General features: G+C 40.8%; 1 protein-coding gene across 2 annotated transcripts in view; it reads right to left on the bottom strand.

The window, feature by feature from the left end:
• edil3a (EGF-like repeats and discoidin I-like domains 3a) overlaps positions 1-10,856 on the bottom strand; it is a 104,063-nt gene that overhangs the window by 17,733 nt on the left and 75,474 nt on the right. The window lies entirely within an intron of this gene.

Raw genomic sequence — 10,856 nt, 5'->3', positions numbered from 1 at the left:
TAGTATTAGTGGGTTGGTCTTTTGCCTGCAAATGCTCACATTTTAATACAGCCTTGATTGAAAGGTGCCCCTCCCCGTTAACACAAACACCAGCATGGTCAGCCTTTTGTTTTTCATACCTGTTTTTCTTCATCTATAATTTAAAAGAATAACTCAAGCGCCTTAAAATAGAAAACGCATATTCAGACCATTAAACTATTATTTAATTCCTATTCTTTGCTCCAAAAACAATATGCAGGCTTTCATCAAGGGCAGTACATTAAAGCACAAGCATTTTTACCTGAATAGGCCTCTAATAGGCTACTCAGAGCACACAGCCATAAAACAGATGGAGCCTCACTTCGGCATGTCAAGTTAAGTCTAAATGGTTGCAGGAACCGATGAAGGGAATTGGCCATGGCAAAAGGAACAGGAAAGAAATCAACCATGGTGGTCTGGATCATTTAGAGCTATTACAGCAAGGAGAACAGCATCTGTAGAATCAGCCAGATGCTTGCCATGTCAGTATGAGTGAAGTGAGGGAGTCAGACCCATATGCGTAAAAAATGGCCTTGACGGCGCACTAGTAAGGGACTTGGGGAATTTCACACTCTGTTTAATGCTCACTGTGACTAGACATCTGATGGACACTTACTCAGTGATAAAATCTAAAGTAGTCTGTCTCCATGTGTAATCTTGACTAAAATCAAATCTGTAACTTTCGCTTTAGGAAAGAAAACTGCATTCTGTATGAAATGTATTTAACAAGTGCAGTTTAATGATCTAAAGTGTGGTTTCTTAATGCTAACAACAATGTTGCAGGTCCTGCAGAGGAGGTGGGAGTTAAAAATAAAAGTGTTTACAGCCCTGACTGCTGCACTTACAGCTCATCATACCTTATTCCGCTCTACCCGCTGCTCTCTCTCACGTGGTACATAAAATATTCATATCAAATTCTCACACGTATGCACACATACAGACAACGCACGCAACCTGCACACACACAAAAAAAAAAAAAAAAAAGATATGCTTCATAGGCAATAAAAAGGCATCCATGAAATTACAAAATAGATTTCAGTCATCGGCATAAATGGTCTCTGCAATATAATGCTTAGCCTGACATGAATCAATGTTCAGTGTTCTACAGAGCTTCCCCTTAACTTTAGAGACTATTCTGAATTAATCATTTTGCTGTAGGATGTAGCGGCGCTGTCTAAGTGCAGTCCACTCTCTCCTGGGTGGATGACATAAAGAAGTGTGATTTAAATGTATGGATGCGAGTGGGGGGATAGCCTGCTTGTCAAGACAGGGCTTAGAGACACTCTGAAAACACACAAGATACACATGCGCAACACACTGGACCCAATCTCTGCTGCACTGATTTAAGATCTGGCGCCTTCACGTCTGACAATTCCTGCAGATCCCAAGATTACAGCGGCCGATGCTGCAGACTCATGAATCAATCATCCCGAGATAAAACAGATAAATGCATCCAACGTTGGCTTAGAGGGAGCGAGAGGGACAGGAGGTAGAGCGAGGGAGAGATGAGGATCAGGATGTGGTGTTGAAGGATAAGATGGCTTCCTTGGATAATGAAAACAAAAGAGTTACATTACACAGTTTCAGGACGTGTACATTTAAGGCTATAGTTGGAGGGAGGGAACACTAAAAACCACCCAATTGAATCAGAGAGGCAGATGGATTTACCATCCCTTCCGTAACTTCATTTGGAAGCTAATTGAATCAGCATACTAGCTGCAGGGAAACTGAATAAAAAAAAACAGCTAAGAAAGAGCCATATTGGATGGGATTAAATTGAGGCCCTGACGATAACGCCGTAATAAAATTTACATCAGGAATGTTTTAAAATTAGCAAGAATTCTTTCTAAAATTCTTCCTGAATTCTTGGATAATGACCACGAGATGACTGAATAAGCAGCAGCTGCGGGGGAAGAATTCCGAATCACCATTTTTACTTCCGTCTATTCGAACGATATAAAGGAGGCTTTAACTGGGAGGCCGGCGGTCACATATACGGTATCAGATGAGTCCCATCTGACATGTTTCTCCATACAAGTCTGATAATGACCCACAACAATCCCCTGTAATATGGTCCTCCATATTCAGAAAGCATGCCAAGTCTTATAATAATGCCACACTGTTCATGGCTACATGGTGCAAATTTGATCTCGCCTTTTTGAAAATGAGCTGGCGCATCTGCTAAAGCAAGTGCTGGCAGAGGGAGTTGCAGTTATGGTCATCTGTTATCCTGGCTTTCAAGATTTGTATCAGCAGGCAGCGCCAAAGCTCAGATCTTGTCAACAAGTTGGGGAACAAAAACATTGCCCCTCCCAAAGCCCAGGAAATAAACAAAGCGAGATGCAATGCGATTAATCTATTAGATGCAGTTACACATATATATGCAGGTTAATGCGATTTACATTGACAAAATGTCAGCTGAGTCGTAAATGTGAAAATCTTACCGACATCTTTTGTTTAGCAATTATTATGGTCAGGAAAGTCTAAACTCTTGTGAGGGTTAAATTAAGATAAAATCCATATGCAAAGCCTGACAGATCCTAGACACTTAAAGCTTTTCTTTTTTTTTTTTCCACCAGCATTGCAACTGTGCGCTAAATGCTTCTCACTGATTGCAACAGAAACCAATTGGAGACACAGGCCCTGTAGCATTGTGTTTCTTTAATTAGTTCAGCAAGAAAACTTCAGTATGGGTGCTGTTCCTATTGATTCGTTTTGTGTGTAGCGTAGTAGGACAAGTAATGATAAAAAGCTGTGCAGCCAGTAAAATAAAGAATGTGATTAGAACTTTGAAAAGTCCGATCTGCTGGGATAACTTCTTTTATCTAGTTTCAGCTGGATCAATACGGTATGACAGTAATAAAAATGCAGGATTTAAGAGGATGCCCTCTGTACGTTGCCTAACGGAACTGTGTTATCCACTGGGGGGGGAGGGGATCAAACTTGAAGGACGCAGAAGACGGCTCACCCTTGAAAGTTCCCAATAAATTCTCAGTGACCATTTCCACATGCAAGTAATTTCAACAAAGTACTAGCCTTTTGTTCCTGAAATAAAGACATGATCATTGCTACTCCAGATAATCAGAATCCCTCGTAAATCCTTTCATGCTACAATGCCTTTACTCTCTCTGAGGCAGCTTTTCTGTCTTTAGAAAGGACACACTTCATCTTTGCTGCAGTAACACTCGACGAGAGACGAGAGTTTCAATGGGACAAATTAAAGCCATTCTCCTCTGTGGATGGATGAAATAAACAGCCGGCTAATTCTATTGATTGAAAGGAATAGAGTTTGTTGTCAGCGGTGCTGTATTTGAGGTAGTGATTTGATTAGGAGGCTGTGTCCAGCAAAAAAATTGGTGAAATAATACCCGGTTTGATGACATGAAACGCACGCTCACCGGCACTGAGCAGGAATCAATCTTGCATCACATCTGCTCATTGTCCTTTCTAGCCTCTCCACCACATGGGGCCACGCTATTGTGAAGTGTCAACGTGTGCTGAAGGTTTAAGAATCACTGAAAAGGAGCTGCTGTAATTCACCTTTGTAGTACATTAATGAATGCATTGTAATTTCACAGGGACATGTTGAATTACACTGTTGAATAAAGTGCAGTTTTAAATGATTGGAGGCTGAGGAGGAGGTTTTAAGACAATTTAAACAATTCACAGAGATACGATGAATATCATTTGAAATACCAGGAGCATGAGATTGACTCTGAAATATATCCACTGTTTTTACCATACCTTTTCAAACCTCAAACGTCACACAAGTATTTTCACAATCATTCCAATAACTGCTTTTTCTGGAATGAATGTATGAATAAATGTTTGCCCTGGTACCCTCAGCTAAAAAAAAAAAGTAACATTTATTTGATCGAATCAATTATTGTTTGAAATTTTAGGAACTGCAGCGCAGTAAAAGCTACACTTAACAGTAAAATCCATTAATATTGCTCTTTGCAAAATGTGTTTCATTCAAGGTTTGCTCTCTGGAAAATGTATTTGACTAACTTCAGCTGTCCTGAGTGTGTCCTCTTCTGTCGTTGCCACTGCTTACTATCACTCATTCATTCACAAGTGGCTATTTGTTGGACTATTGCATATACTTGTGTGTTTCTGAGTTCCCTGTAATTCTCTGGTTTGCCAAACTAAACAGCTACCTGCTTCCCAGTGTTTGCTCATAGCTTTGTTTAACACATTGCATACATAACACACACACACACACACACACACACACACACACATCTGCGTCACTCCTTTAAGCCAAATCAAACACTTAAAAGCTACTATAAGTAACTATTTATAGGATTAATGAGACAGAGAGGTCTCTGTGACTCACGAGGAGGAAATGACCTAGTGCAGCTGCACAGTACTAGAATGATCATCCCAGCTAAAATGTTAGGTTGTATCCATCCGAAGCGCTGCTTGTACCGTGCTCAGAATGAACATTACAAGACAATATTCTCACATTCAGCCAGCTGGGAGTCTCCTCTGCTATGACCTGTGCCAGTAGACTTTAGATCCAAGGAGTTCTCCATCTTTTAGAGTTTTCAACCATGAATTAAATATATCCACTTGCCTTGGATGGACAGCGTTAAGTGAAGTTTACGCTTCTCTCTTTGGGATTCTTAGTTGCTGAAAACACATCACTAAATGCCTCAAGTATGCTAAGATGGTATTTCCACTGTCTCCATGACCTTGAGGGATCCTTTAAATCTTTGCAGTGTCCCTTGGGTATGCAAATCATTAAGAGGTGTTCAAGTCAGTGCTAACTTTTTATTTCCTGGACAAAGCATGTCATTTTGGCGAGCTGCTATGCCCTCCTAAACTGAGCTCCTTTAAGTTCAACACTGGTCTACTGATGTTTTTTAGTGACCGATGCTGAGGCTGATAGGTAGAGAGTAGGGACAATGATGACCAATACGTAATGCTGATGGCAAGCTGTTTTATTTGTTTGCATCCGATTTTGGATAATTGTGATGAAAATCTTAATTAAAAATGTGCTATCATTGTGCACTAGCTTATCAGTTAGCAATGACCTCCCTCTACATCAGGGGTGGGCAATCCTGGTCCTCGAGGGCCACAGTTCTGCATGTTTTAGATGTTTCTCTCTTCCAACACACCTCATTCAAATGATCAGCTCATCATCAAGCTCTGCAGAAGCCTGATAACGATCCTGATCACTTGAATGAGGTGTGTTGGAAGAGGGAAACATCTAAAACATGCAGGATTGTGGCCCTCGAGGACCAGGATTGCCCACCCCTGCTCTACATGCTACATGTTCAGTTTTTACGCTACCTCCTTTAGCAACAGCAAACCCGAACAAATGAACCCCATTGTGGCAGGGGGAGTCCTAACGACTCGCATAATTAGGGGGAGGAGCAACAAACCCCCAGTTGAAACTGAAACTCAAGTGTTAATGGCTCCTAAAGAATATAAGTATCTAGAACTCCCTGCTAGTCAGTCAGAACTGATGAAGCCTTTTGGGTGAGAGGTGAAACGTCGTCAAGAAACTCAAGAAAGTCCAGCTGCTACGATTAAACTACGAGAATACCCATGACCAGGATGACTGAGAATCTTCACAGACATCCTTTAGCAATAGTGGTATCTGTAAGAAATGTTTGTTTGTAGTATTGGAGGCAAAGGCTCCTGAATTGGAAGAAAATGATCCATTAGCTTCAGCACCTTCATCCCCAGTTGTCAGTACAGACCAACAGAGTCTAGCCAGTGTTAGCTGTACCTTGCTAATCGGACCGTGCCAAGCTTGTAATCAGATTACAGCAAAATAGCATTTTATCAACAACTGATTAGGCTTCAGGTGTACAGAGTTAATCCAGCCAACAGAGTTCTTCACAGGTCTGGACAGTTCTTTCAAGACATGTATCACTTCTAGAGGTTTGAATAATACAACTGTTAGGACCACCAGCCGCTATCCTCTGCCTTTTATCTTCACAGTGTGGCGGTCCTATAGGGAGTTTCCATGTTCAGGAAGCTTGATGTGCATGTTAATTATCTCTTGGTCATGTATGAATAGGAAAAATGGAACCAGACAGTACCTTTTGATGCCATCTATTGTCGGATGTCTTACCCTCCTTAGTACGACATACAGTGTTCTCCTTGACATGTTCAAATGTCATGTCTTTTGGGTTTCTAGAAGACACAGCATGAACGTCTGACTCTTATGTCCTTTTCTGATGTTTTTCTTATACTCTTTATTATTCACCTGGATTCCTGGGGCCAATACAGTCTGTCTGTGCAGCGCAAGCATGTTTCACCATAGCAACAACTATATAGTCAGGCATCTGACCATCACGGCCATTCACTCATCAATAATCTGATTCATTCTCCTCCTACTGGCTCTCACACAGAAAGAGAAACTGTGATACTGGCCGTAAAGAAATGTACGATAAACTAGTGTTGCACAGGTAATAATGCTAGCAGGAGCTTGTCGAGCATTCCAGTGATATCCCAGCTGTGTCTGTGACAGGTCACTGTGCTTAAGCCTTCTCACTTTTGTTACCCTGTGCTTTGTTTATTGTCCCCCACTGTGTTCTCCTTGGTCCTGTGTGCTCCAGCGGTGAGACACTCCTTTTCCTTGATGCGCATGCTGTACTGTGCCTGCTAAGCTGCCACTATTTACCTCATCAGCATCTGCCTATGCAAACCTCCACTATCACAGCACACACTAATTATGTGTGCTCAGCGCCGCATATGCTCGTCTAGATTTATTCAAATATGTGGGATCCTGTGAATTTATTGCTTTGCCTTATAAAACCATATGCAGGCCGTTGGTTTGCTTATCTATGATGACATTACAGGCACATAATTGACTGTCAGCAGGAAAGGATGTCATGTTACAGCTCATAGCATACGACTGCATTAGGCAAGGTGTTCGCTGATTTGCAACAATGATTGCACGCTGAATTTAACATTAGCATCGAGATGCCATTTGCATAGGCGCTACTGTAGTTCTTTCAAAGTTTTCACATAAGCTTCAGCTCACTCTGGATCACCAGAGGCAGAGGTGATTATCAGGGTGCCATAGCCACATACCACACATATTTATCACTGTAAGCAGATAATTGGGTGTGAAAACCTTGGAGACAGGGGATAACAAATTAACCACGGAAAATAAATTAGATTCATAGCTGGTTTTGTAACCTTCGCTTGCTACAAATAAATTTAACAGGTTGTAAATGAAGTGATGCATTTTGCAACATGAGTGTCAGAGGCCATACCTGCTCAACACCTTACACTAACAGATTACATGCTGGGACCTGACATCATCACTTACATATTATAAATAATGTATTCACTATAGGGATAGTGCCTAAAACTATGGAGGCTAATTATTAGATTGAAATATATTCCATGTGTTACTGTATTTACACCTCATGACATTTTGGAGAGAACTCTGTGTTCCAAATTGCAAAGAAAAATAGGACCAAAAAAATAATACAAAACACAGACATGAGCTTCATCTATGTGGAACATACCTGATAGAGAACATTGACACTAACATACAGCAAAAGGTACCTGGCAATGGTGATGATCAGTAGATATGAGTTGAACCGATATCAGCTCTGGTACCTAAAATTCGGTACCCAACAGTGCTTTTTTTAAAATTAAATTTCTCTCTATAATAACAAAAATGTAATTTCATTTTATTAAAAAGAACTCCAACCTTCTCAAACTCAAAATTGTTCTATATTTCAGTGTAGCACACCAACACAGCCCTAAACTAACGCTGAACTAGCACAGTTTTCTTCTGTGCTTCACTGCAAACATTTCAAATCTCATTATTTTGTGACTTTGTAACCTGTGTGTGATGTCGGTCCAGTGTGGTATCACAGCACATAGCCACAGCCACTTTGTAGTGCATGCTGACAGAGGTGATCAAGTTACTGTAATCTGCCACTAAGCGTCTAGACAGGCTCACATTTCAGTACGACAGTTATCTCGATGCTGTGTGCCGTGTTCGTTGCACCAGAAAAAGAAATAAAGGTCCAGATGACGCAACGTTACAAACGCTGTCTCTGTGCTTCTCCTCATTACTGCAGAGTTTTCTGTGGGAGTAAAGGTTATTTAGCAGCTACAAGCCAGGCTAGAGTAAAGACACTTACCCTAAAACCAGAGGTTAGGAGCTGCAGACCAGGAAAAGGCTGCCCAAGGCTCCTTAATGTGCTTGTGAACAATTTCATTGAAGAATTGGGTCTCTGAGATTGACAGCGTTGCGTTGCAACCAAAAGACGAACTTATCAGAGTTAACTTGAAAGTTTTGTAAAAAAATTGTGAAGAGGTGTTCGTGACATTATCCATTTGTGAGCTCCAGATTAATTCTTCCTCCTGTGTATGCGTCGATTCAAGGTCTGTTGTCTCGCTGCCTTTCTTCCTCTCTAACGTACACTCTGCTCTCTGACCCAGATGTGCTCTCGGGTACGAAAATGGATCTTTTTGATGAGTATAGACAACGGCAAAGTACATTTATTGTTAAGTGTTTTAGTGAATTCTCTCTATTTTTAGCGCAGTTTTCATTCCTAAAACTTCTCTGCAGTCTCGTAAGTGCGAACAGCAGTATCCGTATTGTATGTAGCTGATAGTATGTTACTGTTGCGTTCATTAACTTTGTCTCTTCTCTTGGCCCATAGTTGTATTTTCTCCTCTTCGTTCTCCCACCATACCTTTCTGCAGAGGATCTCTGCCTCTGGAGCTGCATGTTTCTGGTCTGTGGTTGTTGGCTTCACCCACCTTTCCAGTGTTCATTGTTTATCTTGTTTGCTGTCTGTGCTCCCTGTACTCAGCTTTTATTTTTTTTCTGTGTTTTTCCTTCAACCCCATCTTGTCGATTCAGAAAGCTGCTCTCCTTCAGCCTGGTTCTATTGGAGGCTTCCTTCTGTTAAAGGGAGTTTTTCTACCCAACTGTCACTGAGTGCTTGCTCATAAGAAGCAATTTCTCTCTAAAATACTGTAAGATCTTGACCTTTCTACTGTATGAAATGTGCCCTTAGATTTTGCGATTTGGTGCTACTTAAATACAAGTGGCTTTTTTTTAAGCAAAGACATTCCTGATGTTTTCAAACCAGATCATGCATAGTAGTACCATGATAAAACACATACAGTAAACACTTGCTAGAAGAAATTACACATTTTTTTGTTAGATATTTAGATAAAAATGCTCTCATGATTTAGTGTAACAGCCAGGCTTATCAGTAGAGCTCATCTCTAAACCCAAGCATAGCAAAAGGGAGGACAAGACAGAGAAAAGACGAGGAGTTTAGGTACGTCCGGATAGAGCGATTTAAGAGACAACACAAACTGTATTTCAAGTTCTCCTCGTCTTAATTTCCTGTCAGTGGAGATACCTACTGCCGAGAACTTGTTCAGCGCTGGCCGCAACACGAGATGCAATTCAGAATTTAACATCATGACTCAGTAAAGTGCATCCTCGCCAAGTAATTTGTCGACTGCAACATAATTAAGAGATATGAGAAGAAGAGACACAATCGCTCCATTCCAACCATGTTTAGTTGTTTGTCTGAGGTATGTTTATCATAATCCACCACGAAAAAAAAAAAAAACCAAACTCTCCACAGCGCTGATCAGTACTTGTCAGAAAATTTGTAGTGAATATGTTGCATTAACAGGAACACCGTGAAACTGAAAAGTAGCGACTGTCTCTCTAGCAATTTCTCTTTGCTATGTGGACATGTTAATGTGCATAATTAACTAATCAGCTTATGCCAGCTGGAACATTTGGCAGCTCGGTCTGACAGCTTCAGCTCCTCTCTTGAAAACATCTTGAAAGATTCTGGTTTAGTCTCCCTCTGTGTAATTTTATCTCCTGCCACGGCAGCATAATGTAAGCGTAGATGGAACCCAACAGGTCCAGTTACTCAAACGATTACATGAAACAATTAATCAGATATTTGAGATTTGCTACGATGGACAGAATCACTTAGTGGAGCAATGTCTTGCTTGCTCTCGATTTAGAAAAAAGAAATAAAGATACTGCCTGAGTTTAATACTGGTTTAAAAAGACATTAAAACCACGGATAAAGCATTCTTTGAAAAACGAACACCTAAAACACACACTCCGACAAAAAAAAAAGATAAAATATTGAAGCAAATGAAACATAATGAAAAAAAAAAAAAAAATCAGAATCCTACTTGACCAAAGTGTTCAGTGCTGGCTGAATGACTCAATCTGATGACTCCACTGTTTGCTATTCAAGGAAGATCTCATGCAGCCCTTCACGTCAAGGAATCCATATTATATTATTTGGTGTCTGCAAAGAGGTTCCCACTGTTCCCACTCCACAACAGAGCGGCTGTCTTGATTAATAGGAATACTTATTTTATCATTAAGCCTGATTAATTCCATTAGTCTGTGAGGTTTTAAGTCATTCAGTAATGGCACTGAAAATCAATTATTTGCCATGGTAACAAGTAGAAAGAAGGCACTGACTGTGGGAGTTTAACAAACACATACATGATGATCACTAAATACACAAAATGGTCAGTTCCAACGGCTGTATGAGTATAAATTGGAAACAACCCTCTACGATATGTCTGCTTCACAAAAGCCAGGTATTGTCTGTGTGCACAGAAATGATCCCTGACAGTGGAAGCCATTGATTTTCTCACTGCATCTGTATGGCATCTCCCCTTTCCTGCCGGCACAGCATGCAATATGAGACTGCAAGTTTTCCTTTACCCACAGCAATCAATTTTGCTTAGCCGAGCTCCCTGGCATGGATGGAGCCGGCCTAAGTACCTGTCTCCTCCGACACCCAGCCCTGCATGCCATCACCGTCTGAAAAAAAGCTTTCAGTGTAATA

This window comes from Stegastes partitus, unplaced genomic scaffold, assembly GCF_000690725.1.
Source record: "Stegastes partitus isolate 25-593 unplaced genomic scaffold, Stegastes_partitus-1.0.2 Scaffold404, whole genome shotgun sequence".
Classification (NCBI taxonomy): Eukaryota; Metazoa; Chordata; class Actinopteri; family Pomacentridae; genus Stegastes; species Stegastes partitus.
This window is presented reverse-complemented; position numbering and strand designations above follow the sequence as displayed.